At 39.9% G+C, this 19,771-nt stretch overlaps 1 long non-coding RNA gene across 1 annotated transcript; it reads right to left on the bottom strand.

The window, feature by feature from the left end:
- Positions 1 to 7,106: 7,106 nt before the first annotated feature.
- On the bottom strand, positions 7,107 to 7,913 carry LOC149109643 (uncharacterized). Its single transcript, XR_016208551.1, has 2 exons — positions 7,758 to 7,913; positions 7,107 to 7,395 (listed from the first exon to the last, which is right to left on the bottom strand). It is a non-coding gene; the product is annotated as an uncharacterized LOC149109643 (long non-coding RNA).
- Between the last annotated feature and the right edge of the window lie 11,858 nt (positions 7,914 to 19,771).

Below are 19,771 nucleotides of genomic sequence, written 5' to 3'. Positions count from 1 at the left end.
CAAACAGAAACCAGTGCAAGGATGTAGCAAAATTTCGCGCCGAATTTGCTGTGCTCCTCCAAGCGCAGGCTAACATCGTCGTTGTCGGCAAACATCAACTGCAATCCATTGATTTTATGCTCATCCTCAACAACCCAGTCTTTCTTCATAAATAACCATTAATAAAACTGCAAGTATACTGACAAACTGGCCAAGCAAAAAGCACCAACTTGTGGTGAAAAGAGCACAATCAAGCGCTGTTCACACAAACTACCGTTCAATGGCCACTCGATCGCGCTTCCAATCCCCGCAGTAAGTCAACGGTCAACGATCTGCGCACGCGTCCTTAGAAAAAGTCCCCAGCCAATCAGCGGTTTTTGAGACCTGTCCCTGCAACTTTTACATTGTTATCGCAGCGAGTATTGTCGACAGTGAAAAAGATACAAAACTTAGAGCGCACGCTGTAAACTTAGCTTTTAAACTCCGCTCATTTGTTGGATAGTTCTCAGTTAATATTATATATTGTGCCAAAGCCAAACTGAACTTGCACACAGTGTGAAATTGTTGTTGTTTCGTGAAAGTTCATGCTCGCAAGCGGCGAGCCAGTGGCAATTTACGTTACGATGTGCGCTAAGGCTAAAACTAAGCAGCTTTTGTGTTTCTGTAGCGGTGTTCTGAGGACATCAACTTCTCAAGTTTGTTGAATTGATGGGCTTGAACCGTGTGAATCGGTATGTCAACGGCATTTCGATCAAATTCGTCGGGAAGACAAGCTCGTGTTCGTCCACTTGTTCGATTGGGGGCACTCGCGTAAGTAAACACGGTCATACTGTCTGCACTCGGTATCACCGAATTATGGACCAAGTTGGCCGAAATCGAAGCAGTGCTTCGTATAAATCTTGGACACGTTGGTGTAACAAGTGTAGGACTGAATCCCTAAAAGGGTTCAAAATCTGGCCTCAACTCGGGGAAGAATTCACCGAGGTAGGTTTTATTTAGCTCTTATTAACCGAGCAGGAGGTCTGTATGGGAGAATCTTGACCGAGGTCGTGAGTACAGACCGAGGTCAAGATTTTCCCATACAGACCGACTTAGCTCGGTTAATAAGATGTTTATTATATGGCAAAGAAGAAAATTTTAATTCGTTTAATGTAACTGGTTTGCTAACATTTTGCTTGCCAACGGAAATGACCTTAACTCAAACCTGCCGAAGTTTACTTTTTTTCTGTCATCAGGCTTTTTGGCACTTCCATAAATGATTGAGAAGAAAATAAAAGAAAACGGTGAACATTTTTGTATTTTAGTTTGCTACTTTTCCAACGCAAAATGAAACCGGTCTAGATGCCGGTCTAGATGGGAAAATCTAGACCGCGGTCAATATCGATTTCAGCCAATCAAATTCGTGAACTCGGTAGTTCCCAGTCCTTGTGAGACACAGCCATATAATACCATAAAATATCCAATTTTAATTATACTGTACTTCAGTAAGCTTGAGGCTGGCGAAAATAAAATTTTAAATTTTCATGTTTATTATTGTTTCTGTTTCTTGTCATAATTTCGAATTGTTGCAGTTCTGTATTTTGCTTTTAGCGCCTCTAAAGTGTGAAAATTATTTTAAACTAGCTATTAGAGTTTAGAAAAAAAGCTATTTAGCTATTAGAAAAAACCGCAAGAAGTACATGACATCTGATTATCTTAAGATGGCAGAAGACATGGAATACAAAGTTGTTAAAAGGGTAATTAAAAATACATGCATATGTTATTGCAAGACAATAAAAATACCATAAAATCTGGGTAATAACAACTTCCAATTAAAACTCAATAAATGAATTTCGTTTTTAGTTATAAATAGGCTATCCCCCCCCTGTATTCACACAGCAATCTTCTGATTGTAAGGCCACCCAGATAATTTCTGACCACATTACGTTAGAGCCTGAGACTCTGTATAACTTTCTAAGATTAATATTTGTTTACATATTACTATTATCTGGATTTCCCAATAGAAAACTTCTTCTATTGTACATTTTTTCTATTTTGGCTCAGCGAAAATCCTTTTAGATACTGTCCATGGATGATTTCCACAACATCAATGCTGTAAAAACACCAACTGAGAGAACAGTGACCAATGCTCTCCATATGGCAACTCCTCTCCTGAACATTCAGCCATCCATTGATGGTGGGGAGAGGCAAGGGGCAGGAGCCCGGGAGAATATGGGGCAGGAGCCCGGGAGAATAGGGGGCAGGAAACCAGAGAGAAATGCAAAATGCTAATTTTTGTCATTCACTAAGGCTTCAAATACTTTCAAAAACAAGAACTGAAAATGTCACTTGACTTTCATTTAGTTGCTTTAGAGACTTCTAGGCCGACGGGCAAAGAAAAATTCACCCTTGGGCTCAAAATGAGGCCCAAAATGAAACCCTTTGACAGTGGTTACATCATAGGTCATTCACTTGAAAGACATGGGTAAGAGTAGCAAGGCTGAAAACAAAGGAAAAGGAAATGCCCAAGGGGTGTGCAGCTAAATGACTAGGATGTGTTTTGAGTCTCTTAATTTACAGGGGACAGGAGCAGGACGAACAAGGGTGGGAGTCAAGAGATAGAGGTATGGGAAGTGGGAGAACAGGGTATGGGAAGTGGGAGGTTCTGACTCCACTGTCCCTTCCCCCACTTGATGCAGTACCTTGTCCCTAAGTAAAAGGTAAAGTCTGCATAGAGCCAAGTGGCCCATCAGGCCAGGCTTATCTTGGTTTCTGTAGCATGAACCGACTAGGAGTATTTCTACTACCCCCTGGATAGGATGCTAGTTGATCACAGAGTTACCCCCAGGATTAAATTCACCAGTATCCATATGTACACCTTTGTGGAGAGAGGCACTGTGAGAGTAAAAGTGTCTTGCCCAAAAACACAACACAATGTCCTTGACCAGGGCTTGAACACGGACCGCTCGCTCCATTGCTGAGCGCACTAACCACAAGGCCACTGCACCTCCCACCTTGTCCCTTAGGCCTAACCTTAACCCTAAACCTAAAAAAAAGGAGTCTGTAGATTTCAGTCAACTTTACCTCTTTTATCACTTGTGTATTTGAGACAATTTCTAATTTCCTCGCTTTCTGCCATTCAGTTTACTGTACCAAAGCCTGATTTTAAGTGATTCGCAACTACTGACAGAACTTGTTTTTGCAACTTACAACTTCAGACTTTGCACAAAATTTCTCACTGGAGAAGAGCAATGTTGTAGAACTTAAGTGATGAACTAAGTGTAATAAATATTAATTTGTAAGAAATGTATCTGTTCTTTAATACATGCTTTGTGTCTAGTATCTGAGTTAGATGCAGCGAAGATATATTACCAATGGTTTGTAGACGACAGTAAACCAATTCAGAGACACAGTAGCATAAACAAACCCACTTGTTAGCTAATTTAACACAGGAAAAAAATAAATACATATAATTACATATATATAATTTATTGCCATCAGGTGCTATAATGTCTTGTAATAAAGTGGTTACAAGTTAAGTAAGAATCTTACAGAAGGGAGGATGATACAATATTATTACTAAGGGGATCATAATTAATCTCATATTGATTCAAAGCATGTGATATGTACATGTATGATTGCAATGTAAAAATTATTTTGTAGTGATTGAGCAAAGCTCATCTGAATTAAATTAAATGAAAGGAAAAACAACAACAGTCAATTATTTATATAAGTTGATACAATGCACATGTAAGATAGGGAAATAGAAATCGAAAAGCTTCAAATGACTGAGTAAACAATATAAACTAGTGGGTTTCATTGACGAGTTGATTACTGCCTCTCTGAAATGTTGAATGTCTTCAGCATCAAAAGAGGTGAAACTTGACCACATTCCATAAGTGGAAGCGGTTTCTTGTAAAAAAATACAGGTGTTTGGGCATTTTAAAATATTTAGTTACATGTGCATACATGTACAAGGAAACGGTCTTGAAAATTTCCATGTACTATCAACATTTAATCGATGTAAACAAAAAAGACCTCAAGCAAGGAAAAATTGTCAATGAACCGAACATATTGAGCGGTCTTGAATGTTTTCAGTATTTCTAGCGTTCACTGCGGCCAACAAATCACAATATTTTCGATTTCCACTCCCTTCGTAAACGCCACCATTATATGAATGTCGGCTTAAACAATCTTTAATGATACAGAAATATCTTGTGAATGAAATGAACAAATGTAACAAATGTTTTATTTTGACAGCAAACGACAGGTACAGAAAATTTATTTCACCCGTTCCAAAAGGCGCAGAAAGTCAGAAAGGTGATAGAAACGCCAAAACGCCGGTCTTTAAAGACAAATTCTTATCAAAGTTTCTTGGACGCGTTGCGAAACATAATCTCAATGAACAAGCACCACACGTCGGCGCAAAGTGAGTGTGAATAAAACGGTCCCGACTTACATGTAGTACCTTAACCATTTCGCGCAAATTACACTTTAAATCTAACCAGTCTTCAAAATCCTTGCAAAACCTGTATACAGGACCAATCTTCTGCTTTGCTGGATACCCATCGTTGATTTTGACAATTCTGAGGCGAGGGCGGCTGAAGCAACACGATCCACGCTTCGTCCGCTCGAGCTGGCTCGAGTCAGCAAACTACACATTACTCCACACAAAATGACTCCCCTGTACCACTATTCTTTACGAACATTACTTGAGTATTAAAAACCCATTTAAGGGCGTCAAGCTCACCAATAACGAGAAGTATCAAGGATATTTTCAACCTTAAAACGAAGCAAAACACCGATCTCAGAGAACTGATCGATCGAAGGACAACACAGCCCGATGGTGATGACCACTGACCAGTTACTGTGACGTCAAAAAACGTATTTCCGCGGTGTCCTATTCACCACACTAGTCACCACACCGGATGTTTTCAGTGCTCTCTAGTGCACAGTTACTCTTTGTTCCTGTTGGCCGCGCTCGGCCCAGGAAGATTGCATCAATATTCGAGGTGGATTGCAGGCGGTGTTAGACACGACTCGGAAAGCATACCGGGAGAAATTTTCCCTGAAGCTCATTTTCATCTGATCGCTGAACTGCAAACATCTCCGCTCGCTGATGGTGATATGGAAATATAACTTATAGGAGGTTCGCTCGCATCCGATGCTGAAAGAAATCTGGAATGATATCCACATGAAATGTTCCGCACGCCAAGTAATAGCTGTAGATGACTTCTGGTCGATTTACAAACCCACCATTTTCAGTGCTAAACAGATGATTTTAGGAATCGAAGCTTCGCGGTTCGTCGAATCTTCACGGTTGAAAGATAAATTATTTCCGTTTCTGGTCTCTTCGAATTCGATCTTAACTTGCCGGAATTGAACCTACCTTCGGCACTATCCTTCTTAAATATCTCGCCTTGTGTGTGAAGTGTATCAGTGTCTCGCTGGCCAACAACATGGTTGTTGACAGATATTATGTTTTCGTTCGACGATAAGAGAGCTGAGAAGTAAAACCTACGAAGAAAAGGGTTGAATAATTCGAAATCAAAGCAATGTTTTGTCCTTGAAAACTTGTGTAAAGTTTGATTAATCGAGTTTCGCCCGCTGTAATTCCTGATTAACCAAAAGGAATCACAAATAACTTGCTAATGAGCTATGGCTCTTTCAAAATAACAAAAATGATTTGCAATAAATGGAATTAAAAAACTAGAAGCTTAATGGGAGAAGTAGGGTATGTTTTGCTTTAATGTAAGTGGTAAAAAATACTTGTATTCGTCCCCCGTACCAGATCATACTTCCAGCAAATTCTTGTTCAACTTACAAATCCAAGGTTAAATATGTACTGCGTGGATCTATTTTGTAGACAATGGGATAACACAATTTTGGTCTTGTTCAACTAGTTCCTTGAATGTGTTTAAAGTAAAAGGTCTCCAAATGACTTTGCCTCAGACATTGCCACTGTCAATATCCATGTTCAAACTGATGAGAGTTTGAGATTTCTCTTCGCCTAGTGCTTAGGTGTTGGATGTAACTTGTATCTGCTCCAAGTGTCCATTCCTGGGTTCTCAGTACATGTGAGGCCATGTCAAAGGGAAATCCGGCTCAATGGAAAGAAAGCTTGGTTGAGTTACATGAAATGAATGCTTTAGACCAATAATATACCTCATGCTATTTAAAGTGGTTGCAGCTAAGATTGCAGATGGGAGATGTGAAAAAAAAAAAACTGACTTACATTTACTTGCAAATAATAATTCAATTCCAAAGTATGCTTTTTAAACTGAATATTTGAAAGGTACTGACAAGCACAACAAAACCCAGCAAAATAGCACGAAAACCATATTCTGGAAACAGCAGCCAACATTAAGTTCACTTACAAATTAGTAAACTGGAAGACTGTGAATGATAGGCACAGTCAATTAGCAATGACTGAATTGCTCATGGTCCTGTGCCTTCATTGCATGTCTTCATATCACAACTCTGCTGAAGTTTAAGGTTCAATGTAACTTGTGTAAACTAAAGGGAGCTTCTTACCCAGAACAGTGCTATGCAGGTTATTTGAAATATCTATCAGTTTAAAATTTATTATTTACTGCAAGTCCTGTGGTCAACAACACAGTGATCATGTACCGATATTAACATTTCCTACATTAGCTGTTAAATATTTTGCCAAAAACAGTCTCCACAGCACTTCCTCCTGTTGACTCGTAATGACTGTGACCAACTGAATTCAGAATAATCTAGCATGTAGCTGTATCCTAGATCATCTATAGTGAGATGTTTTGACTGAGATAACTAAATTGTAACAACATTTTAAAATACAAGCAGATGCACTATATTGAACACTTGCAGTAGCTCTTAAAACTTGGGATTGCCATGCAGCTTTCTAAGTAGTCACTTGCTTTATGTTATTATGTATTCTGTTTTGGTCTATTCCATTCTAAATTTGATATCCTAAACAGCAGCAGGCTGTAGCTTTCCTTGTTAGATCACTTCAGTGTAAGTAGATAAATTTAGTTCTTGGGAAATATAGCAAAGTTAATTCCAAGCCCATAGTCTTTAAAAATACCAGCGGATTCAGCATGTGCTTCAAACACATTGGCTCGTTCTTCTCCAGGTGGGTTGACAATTATGCGTAACTATACACATGAAACACTTGTTATTAATTTTATTGATGTATAGTCTCCCACTACTACCAACATTCAAAGGAAAACAAGCGTAAAGAAGTGGGAGATCAAAAATAATCAGCCATAGATGACTGAACAATAACATCCAATCCAAGAGTAGTAAATTTCTGTAAGAGATAACAATTCAAGACAGGCAGTGATCATGATAGTGAAAATTCACTGTAAATGAGATGATATCTTTAATGGACTAGCATCCAAAGCAGGATCCAAAACTCTTGAACATCGGCCAAACAAACGGATGACATACGCACTACAAAAAAACAAAACAAAACAAAACAAAAACATAACAAGAAAACATTAAGATGTAAAGGGAACAAGCCGAGCCACACAATCACTCCCGCGAAATACCGCGAACATATGACAAATCAAGGAAAATGCCCCAACTTCAAGTCCGATTTTGACCGTTAAAACAGCGGGGCCCGCCTGGGCCCGCCGGACTTTTCTTAAAGTTCAACTCTCGAACTAAAGTTTCACACAAAAAAAATTCACAATACTGATCCCTGTTATCCTGCAAACGACCAAAAGAATATCCATGTCAAGCGTGTGTGGTAAACAAACGTTTTCAACACAGCATGATTTCCATTGACTAGTTCTGATGCAAAAATTGCTTACCTGCACTTGAGGCTTGGCATATAACTGGTCTAGATTTTACACTAGCAGCTCCTAGAAAAGGTTCGTTTGATTCTCATGATGAGTGCAGAAATCGGTCGAGAAACGACAACCTACTCTCCATTCGCAACGAAAAATGTGTCCGCCATTGCTCCGGCTGAGACGACATATGATTGGTCGAATACTGTCACGTGAACCGTGTCCAACACCGCCTCAGGTGGATTGCATCAATATTCCAGGTATTGGATTGAATCATTATTCGAGGTATTGGATTGAATCAATATTCGAGGTATTGGATTGCATCAATATTCGAGGTATTGGATTGCATCAATATTCGAGGTATTGGATTGCATCAATATTCGAGGTATTGGATTGAATCAATATTCGAGGAATTGGATTGAATCAATATTTCAGGTATTGGATTGAATCAATATTCCAGGTACTGGATTGAATCAATATTCCAGGTATTGGATTGAATCAATATTCCAGGTACTGGATTGAATCAATATTTCAGGTATTGGATTGAATCAATATTCCAGGTACTGGATTGAATCAATATTCCAGGTATTGGATTGAATCATGCAAATTAAAAGATTGAATTGAACCAAAAATTTTATTTGCCATTGGATTGAATGCCTTTTTATATCTTTAAATAAAACCATTATTTAAAGGATTAAACATATATTGCAAGGATTGAATTTTGCTACAAACGGCTTGCCATAGCATGCTCCAAGACAACGGATTTTTCAGCCAATCAGCGGTTTTTCCGCCGTGCCGCAATTGGCCACTTTGGACCTATTGTGAGGGAGCGCGTCCTTTTCGAAATTTGTTGTCATTTTCTGATTTTCACTCAAATGATGGCTGCACAGGCACCACGAAGGAGAGATCTTCCTGCCCCTTTAAGAAAAGGTATACTACTGTATAAATGTGTTATTTTGTAGAACGTTGCTTTTACCACTGCAGTTCATACCTGTACAAATCACGTGACGAATGCAGCTCGACAGTCGTCGATTCCAACTCAATTAATAAGTCAGCTTTAGCGCGATCATATCCAGGATAGGTCGACACTTGATCAAATATCGCGCTCTATTCGTTTCAAACTCAATTTAGTTCGGCCTTGTTGGACTTTTGATTATGCTATCGAAGTAAGTTTAGCGATTGGGTTCGTCTGAGTTCCGCAATCGACCATGATCGAACTCTGGAACATTGAAGTTGGACAGAGTTGGAACATATTCGATTAAAAGTCGGAATTTATAGGAAAAATGTCGAAAGGGGTATTTTACAGAACGCGGAATGTAGAACACCGAACGCCAAATGTACTGTTTGCTTGAGGTTCGTTTCACTTATGTTTGCTTCCGGTTACCCTGGTCCCAGAGGTTTTTCTTGATTTTTCTTCTTTTCGCGAAGCGACGAACACGTGTTTTCGTGTTTTCACCGCTTCGCGGCTCTCTCGCAGCTCTCTCATGCGGAGAAAAATCAAGAAAAACCTCTGAGACAAGGGTAGCTTCCGGTTAGCTTCTGTTTGCTTGGAAAGGACAGCATTATATTGTATTTGTCCCTTTCCCACAAATAAAAGTTAACCTTGAGCAAACATGAGTGAAACTAACCACAAGCAGACGGTGCATTTAGCGTTCTGCATTCGGCGTTCGACGTTCTTCAAAATACCCCTGCTGGAAAAATACGCATGTTTTGCTTTTTGTAGGTCAGGTGTCTCACAAAGAACGTTATACAGGTGAATCAGCTTTATTTAGTTTATTGCATTGCTCGGCTTGTTACATGACTTAGGTAAAAATAGACTCTTGGATGATACGTGTATTAAACAGAAGTGGATATTATGCGCCGATCAATTCGAAGCTTCAACATCTCCCCCCGGGCAGGGCATTTGAATTGAAGAATTTCTTGTGTGATCAACGAATATTGGTAAAATTTAGCAAAGTCACGCCGCTGCTTCTTAATACCTGGAACGACCACGTGTATTCCGTTGGAAAGACATGACACTTCGGTTCAAATTCCCCACCCCACCCAGGAAGGCTGAGTCAAATTCCCCATTCCCCGCTCACAGTCAACAGTCCAATGCCCATCAGTTGCCCGGGGGGTGGGGATGTTGAAGCTTCAAATTGAACGGCACATTGAAATGATGATGTTTAATACAGTGAAGTTACATCAATTTTCTATTGTTCATTTTACTTAATTTCCTAGATCTTTGTTGTTCTTATACTTGATTGGGTTCGGAAATAGAATGCAATCAAACTCTTGCACAAATTTTTAAGTTTGATTTTGTTTGATTGCCAAACTCAATCAAACCCAGTAATTATTATTGTTCCACTGTATTTGTTTGATTAACTAAACATCATGATGTTCTTTTCCTTACAAGGGAAATAGGGCCTTATTGGATTCTGATTGGCTAAAAGGAGTGTAGTTTTTCATGTAACACCCATACAAATTACAAAAAAGATATCTGAAGTTAGTGCAAAGACATTCCACAACTACTGACATTTATCCGCGGTATTTCAAAGGAGGTCGAAGTTCACCCTAGGCCTTCTGAATATAGCCGAAGGTAATTAGCTGTTTCCCTAGCACTTCCAAGGATTATCCAAACCCTTCTGAAGATCAATGAATAATGTAGATTGTCTAAATTGTATCCTATTTGGTTCTGAACACAAAGAAAAGACCAACCAGAACAGTTCACTTTAGTAATTTTTCTTGAGCAGGAGAAAAATATGCATGGTCATAGCCTGTTCAACTTAATCTTACTGTGACCTCTACGCTCTTTGCAACCTTTCAAACTTTGCTGAGTTCTCTAACCATATTCCTTCTTTTAGATACACAATTTGGTGCACATCTGAGTGGTAGCAGCATGGAAGAAAAGAGAAAGCAGACAACGTCACAGAAACAATCTGACAAGAAGGAAAATCACTGTGGACTAGAAGCTTGCAAGCCTGAAGTTGCCAGTGGCTGCAGTGACTGTAGGAAGCACAGACTGGAAAATGAGGGCTTAAAGAACAAGATTCAAAAACTTGAGACGAACCTTAACATGGGATGTAAGAATCAAGTATCCTATCACATAATTAAATTTGGTAGACATAAGGGACTGTTGGTTTTTTATGGGGTAGGGAGGGGGGGGGGGGGGCTGGTGGGATTTGATAGATGGTCATTTCTATATATAATGATCTGCCCCTCTTCATCAGAATTTTTTCCTGACCCCCCACTGTACCTCTAAAGTTTTGGGATGAACCCCCCTCCCTCCATGGAAATAAAAAAGTAAAATAATTTTGTTGCAGTCTGAACAACTTAGAAGAACAATATACCAATTTCAAAGACTGCAAAAAAGCTGGCATAGCCTCTTTTTAAGGGAAGTCACTCATAGAGGTTCAGGTACATTTGTGTATTTAGCAACTAAATTCTTAAAAGTAGTATGGGTTTAGTTCCTACTGTAGGGTACCTAGCATTTGAATTTTCAGAGCCCCAGGAATGCTGTTTTAGGTATTCTGGCAGAGTATTTGCACTATTATAGATGCTGTCATTACAATTGAGATGTATTCAAGTAAAAATAGATAAAAGCATGACAAAAAGCTGACCTTGCCTCTGTTTTATCAAAAGGAAATTATTTGTGGAGGTTGAGATATATTCAGCAACCATATCTTTAGTAGGGGCGTAGTTCCTGCCGCAGGGTTCCTAACAAAGTAATGGGGTCTGGAGGTATGTTCCCCCGGGAAAATTTTAAATTTTCAGAACCCCTGGAACACTATTTTAGGCATTCCGGCAGAACGTTTGATGTGGCTAAATGTAATTTAGTTGTTCGTGAAACAAGATTGCTGGCTAGCAGTCTCCCTAAGACAGTGTACAGGGTAGCTGGAGGATTTGTGCAGGGGTGCCTGGATTTTACAGCTCAGCTCTGGATGTCAAATCATTCTGGGTGTTTTCTGCTGCTGGACAGTTCTCATTAGAACAGTCCACACACCTCCTAGCCGATGCTCTTTCGCGCTTTCATTGGCAGGAATTCAGACGGTTGGCTTCTGATGCTCAGCTCTACCCTGTCCCAGTGCATCATCAGTTGTGTGAGCTCTTGATCCCTCCTAGTTAGAGGCACAGCGTCACAATTTTTTGGTTCAGGGTCTGGCCCCCTCAATGCACAGCTCTTACATATCGGGCCAGGCAGAATTTCTGCTTGCAACTTGGTAAGATTCATCCTTCAGCAGGGCTCAAATTAACTTTTCCGTTTGGGAGCCAGCTGGCGACTAACGGAAAAATTTTGGTTGCCAGATTGTAAATTTTGGTCGCCAACTTATTTTATATAATTATAAGGCCCCGTTTAAATGTCGCATTTTACATGCACCAAATCTAATTGCTGAATTAAGTGCATGTAAAATGCGACGTTTAAATCGATTAAGTGCGACATATTTCAATTAAATGCGAGTTCAGTTGAATATTCAACTGATCCAGTCGAATATGACTGAAGTTCGACAGTTAATTTAAACGCTGCATTTTACATGTGCCGAATCTAATTCATAAATTATGTCAAATGATATTTTACCAATAACTCCACAGTTTTGTGCTGCATGACATGCGCACAACAAGCTGAAGGGAATTTTTGACGGCTGTTGCAGCAGGAGATGTATCATGTAGAAGGAAGGCTGTTGAAGATGCCAGTATGTGTGGCTCTTGCTTCGCTCCGATCGTGTAATGTAGTTATGCAAAACCAATTAATTCAAGCAAAAACCGCTCTGTGTTACATGACATGCGGAGTAGGAAAGCAATATGGCGACTGTTGAGTGTAATAGTGTGTGTGGTGGTTCTTACTTCTCTTTAGCAAAGGTATGTAGAAGATGGAGAACGAAGTCTATGAACTTGAATTTGAACAGGAGAGTGAAACGAAAATCAGAGTTTAGAGGTATGCACTCCATCTGCATTATAAATCGCCCCATTCTGTTTGCTCGAATGGTGTTTGAAAGGTATGAATGATCTTAACGCAAAATGTGCTCCTTATCATTGTCAGCCGCATTGGTGGGAAACTTGGAGCGGAGTCAGCTGGGAATGAACACGTCGCTCGCGCTCAGCAATTTTATTCGGCCAAAAAATGAGACGTTTAAATCAAATCAGCCGAACTTATTCATTCGAGTCGACTAAAATTAGTACTTGATTCGACGCATGTAAAGTGCGACGTTTAAACCGAGCCTAACTTACACGAGCACACGATTTTATACGTTACTTTGCATGCAAGGAAAGTCACACTTGAAGAGCGAAAACAAATTAGAAACAACACTAGTAACACTTAGTTATAAAGCTACCATTGTTCTCTGGTGATATGTCTCTGTTTCGAAGGTGATGGTTGTCTCCATAGTCATTTTAAATGAAGCGAAGCATAAAACGTTTTAAGTCCATGGTTTTCATTGTGAGACAAACACAGGTCCTTGCTGAATTTTCATTCCCCGCACGTAAAAACTCACGTAATTCCTTCGACTAATTGGTATCTGCCGCCATTTTCACGGCTAATGAAACACATGATGTTGAAGTGCGCCTGCGATCTCAGTTTCGGAAGAAGCTGCTGAAACAATATGGCGCGCTGTGACCGCAATGTCGACGTGTCGAAATACATTCTATTTTTTTCGATAATCTTGTAATATTCAGACATTATTTTACTGGGGACGGAAAGGTGAGTTGTATACTAGCTACCATATCCGATTGATTTCCTAATATAAAGATTTAAAAACAAAAAGTTGTGTCGTGGTTTTCTTTAGTTATCGGGCAAAACGTGAGTCGCCAGCTGGCGACCAGTTCTGAAAATTTAGTCGGCGGTGCTCAATTTTTGGTCGCATTGGCGACCAGTGGGTCGTAATTTCGGGCCCTGTTCTGACTCCCCCTGCCCTACTGATGAGTGGACTTTGTGTCTCTTTGCCACCTTTGTGGCCAGCACGTTTCAGCATTCTACCATCAAGGTTTATCTGTCAGCGGTATGCTCTCTACATATCGAAATGTTCCTGATTCTCTTGTTGATTATTACGGGATTAAAAGAGCTAAAGGTGACTCTTTGTCGTTACGCCTACCAGTGATGGACGACCTCATGGTGGTAGTTTTCCGGGCTTTGGACTTGAGTCTAGCAGACCATTGTATGTTTTGGGCAGCATGTAATTTGGCGTACTGTGGTTTCCGTCACTCGGAGGAGTCACAGTTCCTAATTTAGCCAGCTTTTCATCGGCTATCCATTTGGGGTTAGCTGACATTGCAGTTGATTTGGATGTTTCTCCCTCGTGTCTAAGGGTTAGGATCAAGCCATCCAAAACTGATCCTTTCCGCAAGGACTGCTTCGTGTACATAGGTAGAGGAGAGTATCCCCTGTGCACGATCCACTCTCTCTTGGATTATCGGTCGTTGAGGGGAGATGATCCAGGCCCTCTGTTTCTGTTTCGGAATGGGCAATCGTTATCTTGTGCAGCACTCTCTTCGTGGCTGCATAACATCTTATCATCAGTAGGATCCAAGGCTCTTTTTCCAGCCACAGCTTGGTAGGTTTGGTGGGTCGTCTGGTCCCGCTTCCACCCTGTTTGTGGGTCCTTTGCCCTCCAAGCCCTTGGAGGTCTGGGTCTGGAGGTTGTCGCTCGCAGGGTTGTCATGGATACCCTATGTGCTCGGTTTAGTTTGCTTTCAGGCTCCACCATCCTTTCAGGCACCATTCCCCAAGCTCATTGATTGTTGATGAGTTTAACACTACTGTGGAGGTTGTCAATAAGGTAATATTTTGAGTGCCCCCCTTTAAACACCATATTTTTTCAGCAGGCCCCCCCTTTTAAGCCATATTTTTCTGCATGTGCCCCCTAAATCCCACCAGGCTCCCCCCCTACCTTTTAGAAAATGAATGGTCCCTAAAATTTTGTGGAATCAAACTTTGTTTCTCAAGATTTACTTATAATCACATTAATTTAGTGTCATGTAAAAAAAGTCAGTTATTTATTAGGGGAATGTTAAACAGATTCCCCATTCCCCAAAATCTGGTATCAAATCACCAAATTGAATTGTTGCAAACATTTTATTTACACTGGAATCATGACTTTAACATTCCTTGGGGGAATGGAAATTGGTTTGAAAATCAGTAAATTTTACTGTTTTAAGCAGGGTAAAAGACCATCTCAAAACATTTGGTCTACACTTACTAACTGCTCTCAAACTTATAAAACCCTGATTATATAAAATATGTCAGGTATTTTTATTGTGTGGTAATCAATCACAAGCAAGATCTTCAGACCACAGAAACCACACAAAAACTGGTAAACCCATAGGTCATGAAACAAATCTGTTTTGTTTTAAGTCCTGTCTTTGTTATACAGGAATTTAGATACAGTGCAACCCTGCCTTATGACCACCCCGTTAGTACGACCACCTCGTTATTACGGCCACTTTATTCTGGCCCGAAAAAAAGCTCAGTCAGTCATTTTCTTATTCAAAGAACCCCTTTAATACGACCACCCTGTTAATACGACCACCCCGTTAATACGACCACCCCGTTAATACGACCACCCCGTTAATACGACCACCCCGTTAATACGACCACCCCGTTAATACGACCACCTCGTTAATACGAACACCCCGTTAATACGACCACCCCGTTAATACGACCACCCCGTTAATACGACCACCCCGTTAATACGACCACCTCGTTAATACGACCACCTCGTTAATACGACCACCCCGTTAATACGAACACCCCGTTAATACGACCACCTCGTTAATACGACCACCCCGTTAATACGACCACCCCGTTAATACGACCACCTCGTTAATACGACCACCCCGTTAATACGACCACCCCGTTAATACGAACACCCCGTTAATACGACCACCCCGTTAATACGACCACCTCGTTAATACGACCACCCCGTTAATACGACCACCTCGTTAATACGACCACCCCGTTAATACGAACACCCCGTTAATACGAACACCCCATTAATACGACCACCCCGTTAATACGACCACCTCGTTAATACGACCACCCCGTTAATACGACCACCTCGTTAATACGACCACCCCGTTAATACGAACACCCCGTTAATACGACCACCTCGTTAATACGAACACCCCGTTAATACGACCACCCCGTTAATACGACCACCCCGTTAATACGACCACCCCGTTAATACGACCACCCCGTTAATACGACCAACCCGTTAATACGAACACCTCGTTAATACGACCACCCCGTTAATACGAACACCCTGTTAATACGAACACCCCGTTAATACGACCACCCCGTTAATACGAACACCCTGTTAATACGAACACCCCGTTAATACGACCACCTCGTTATTACGGCCACTTTATTCTGGCCCCGCAAAAAAGCTCAGTCAGTCATTTTCTTATTCAAAGAACCCCTTTAATACGACCACCCCGTTAATACGACCACCCCGTTAATACGACCACCCCGTTAATACGACCACCCCGTTAATACGACCACCCCGTTAATACGACCAACCCGTTAATACGAACACCTCGTTAATACGACCACCCCGTTAATACGAACACCCTGTTAATACGAACACCCCGTTAATACGACCACCCCGTTAATACGAACACCCTGTTAATACGAACACCCCGTTAATACGACCACCTCGTTAATACGACCACCTCGTTATTACGGCCACTTTATTCTGGCCCCGCAAAAAAGCTCAGTCAGTCATTTTCTTATTCAAAGAACCCCTTTAATACGACCACCCCGTTAATACGACCAATTTTCCATGGCCAGAAGGTGGTCGTATTAATGGGGTTCCACTGTAATATTACTGGCCTACCATATTTGAATGCCAGCGAAGAGGGTTTGGATGGTTTTAACATAAAAACGTTTTTCACAAGCAAATGCAATTCCCTGGGCAACAACAACAACATACTTTATTTCTCACAATTTACATTTATAGATACAATTACAAATTTTTACTGTTTACAATGTTCCTTTTCAGTTTATAAAGCCTCCTGCTAATTCTTGATGAATCCCTATTAAATTGCCAACCTGCGTTTATGTAGCCACCTCCCATTTCTCCCAGGGTGGCCAATCAATAGGGGTTCGACTTTTTGTAAATCAAGTACAGATTTATTTGGGAAGGAATAACATAAATTGGGGTGTTTACAGTTAGCCATGTCATTACGACATCAGAAATTATTTAAATTTATCATTGTCAATCCTTTTCTTTTGATTGGTTATGACACAATAAATATTCCACATATATTTTTATTGTTCACAGTTCTCAAAGTTTGACAGTAACATCATGGAACATTTCCAGTATTCCCATCTCTTGTTCTGCCGAAGTTTCATTCACTAGCTTTTGATGCACATAGTTAGAATCACAATTATTATAATCCCATAACTGAATATAAAATTTTACAATTTTTACAACTATTTTTATTTTTGTCACAACCAGTGTATGTGTACATAAACTTGGCAAAATGTTGTATTTTTATTTTAAAATGCTAGTAAACATAATAAGGGAGGTGACAGAAACCAAGGCTACACCTGGAGTACTTGATGCTTCCTTGGCTGGAGAATGCAAGGTAACACACTCTTCATTAAATGGATATTTGTGGTTCCATGATTTTGAGTTCAAAAAAAAATTTTGAAAATTTGCCGGTGCAGATACCTTAAACAACTGTTAGAATCGTAATTGAACTGTGCTCATTTTCCTAAGCATAATAGATAGTAAACCGTCAGAAAATGTTTTCTCTGGTGGTGTTTGGTACAAATTGTTTGTTCAAATGATTGAAATCTCTCCCGTTGAAATTGGGATTGTTCATGATTAGTAAATTGTTAATCCAGTGGCAAAATAAATTTGTTTCAAGAATGTTGCTCATGATGATGAAGGTGATTTCATTGCAGCTCAAGACATGGCAATGCAGTGTCACAACTAACAGTTGTACAGTCATTCTGTGTGTTAGAGGCCTCCATTGTATATTCATCCCTTTTTGCTTCTGAAATGATCAAATCCGGTCCTGTAAAACAACAACAATTTATTTCTCACAATTTTCATTTATAGATAGCAATACAACTTTTTAATGTTTACAATGTTCTTTTTCAGTTTATAAAGCCTCCTTCTAATTTCTGACGAATCCCCATTAAATTGCCAACCTGTATTAATGCACCCTGCAAGCAGTGTCTTTTCTTACGGTACATATGCTTTGTACCGATCAAAAAGAGGCTCTGCTGGCAGAGTGGTATTGATGCAGCCACCTCCCATTTCTCTCAGGGTGGCCAATCAATATGGGTTTGACTGTATGTAAATCAAGTGCAAATTTATTTCGGAAGGAGTAGCAAAAATTGGGGTGTTTACTGTTACATCAGAAAATATAATGAATTTATCATAATAACCTGTCACTACCAAAGAGAGTAAGTAGTGCGTGTAGATAACATTTGTTTCTCTGTTTTGCTGCATGGCTGAGGTCCTAAGCAGAATAACAAGACAGTAATATCTTTCCGTATGCCGTATGCTTTTCTGACTGTTAGTACTTTTGTTTTTGCCTTACCCCGTTAACTCAGTTGTTTTTTTCGTTATCTTTGAAAACAAAAGCCACATTCCTGAAAAGGAAGGTCTGAGTTGACCGTTTATACGTTTTGTCTTCGTTGTGAATTCCTTTTGACGCTTTTTTCTGTGTAGCAGTTTGTGCGCTACCAGTATCTGTTGTATCGGTATCTGATGGATTAAACATTCCTTTTGCCTAACATGTTAATTCGGTGATTTTTTCTTTTTCAGAGCACCAAACCACCATCAAAGAGAGGTGTGTGGACTGTTTATAGTGACTCTCTTAATAAAATTCTGCTGATAAATTAATGCATCAACTCTCTTTAAGCACCAAACTTGAGCAAATATAACATGCATCCTTTCTCTATTTCTTCCTGAGGTCCTTCTGGCTCGCCTGTAAAGCGAACAAAGCCAAGACCTTCAAGCGCACGCACAAGGGGTTTAAAACATATCAATGAGTCATACATTGTAATCAGAATTCAAAACAAAACGTCGCATTTTGATTGGTTCTTACTTATGATCAATTGTAGGACAGACGCATAGATGACGTCTTAAACTTTGTTTTTTTGTTTCTTCACTATTCAAAACAGACAGATTCCATGTTGCCGTGCGTCTGATCAGTAATTGATATCAGAAGACGTCAAAATGTCGTAAGAACATCAGTGACACACTCGCCTAACGGGTCCTGTGCCACGTTTTTTTGTAGTTACCACATTTTGATGTCATCTTTGATCAACAAGAAGCCTAAAGGCTTTCACGCGGGATGCTTTGGTCGATGTTTTCGACAGAACAGAACATAGATACTCTTTGAACTATGTGATTCTAATTCCGAAATTTTCTATATACTGCAGCTGCCTTCACGACAAAAAGCCCTCTTTCGACAGTTTTCTCATACTTCTAGAAGAAAAATTAAATATACAGAAAGAAATAGCATTTAAAAACAAGTCTATTACTGTTTTTCAAAAATCCTTTCAACATATTATTTAACTGCATTGACAGTGTTTATGTTTTTTTTTGATTAGTAATATAATACTGTCATACGGTACATATGCAGCGAGTGCAGCGTTAGTACGTTCCTGGTCTCATTCGCTGTTTAGTCAATTGTCAACGTTTGCAATTGATTAATTTAGGTACTCATGTAAAACGAAGAAGGGAAGAAGAAGCACTATCTTGCGCCAGCAGAAGACGTCTCGAATTCAGGCCTAACCACACTCCAGGTAAAAGTGATTTTTCTTTATTTTATCGTTAAGATATAAATCCAAAGTAATGAGCCCCATCCTTAGACTTCTTAGGCTTAGAACGGGGCGGTTCTAGAACCCGTCGTAACTCTCGTAACGATTAAAAACTAAACGAATTATTTGTCAAATTACACCTAGACGGATAACTCGTCTTTAGTATAAATTCGGCCTGCGACGTGTTAGTTACAATAATGAATAAACATGTGGCAAATTCTGAGACAGTCACTTAAGCCCCGTTCACACCACGCCAGAGAAATTTGAAAACGCAGCTTTATTCCTA

The sequence above is a fragment of the Orbicella faveolata genome, unplaced genomic scaffold (assembly GCF_042242905.1).
Source record: "Orbicella faveolata isolate gen_17 unplaced genomic scaffold, um_ofav_v1 contig_25, whole genome shotgun sequence".
Lineage (NCBI taxonomy): Eukaryota > Metazoa > Cnidaria > Anthozoa > Scleractinia > Merulinidae > Orbicella > Orbicella faveolata.
The sequence above is the reverse complement of the archived record's forward strand: the minus strand, read 5'-3'. Positions and strand labels throughout refer to the sequence as shown.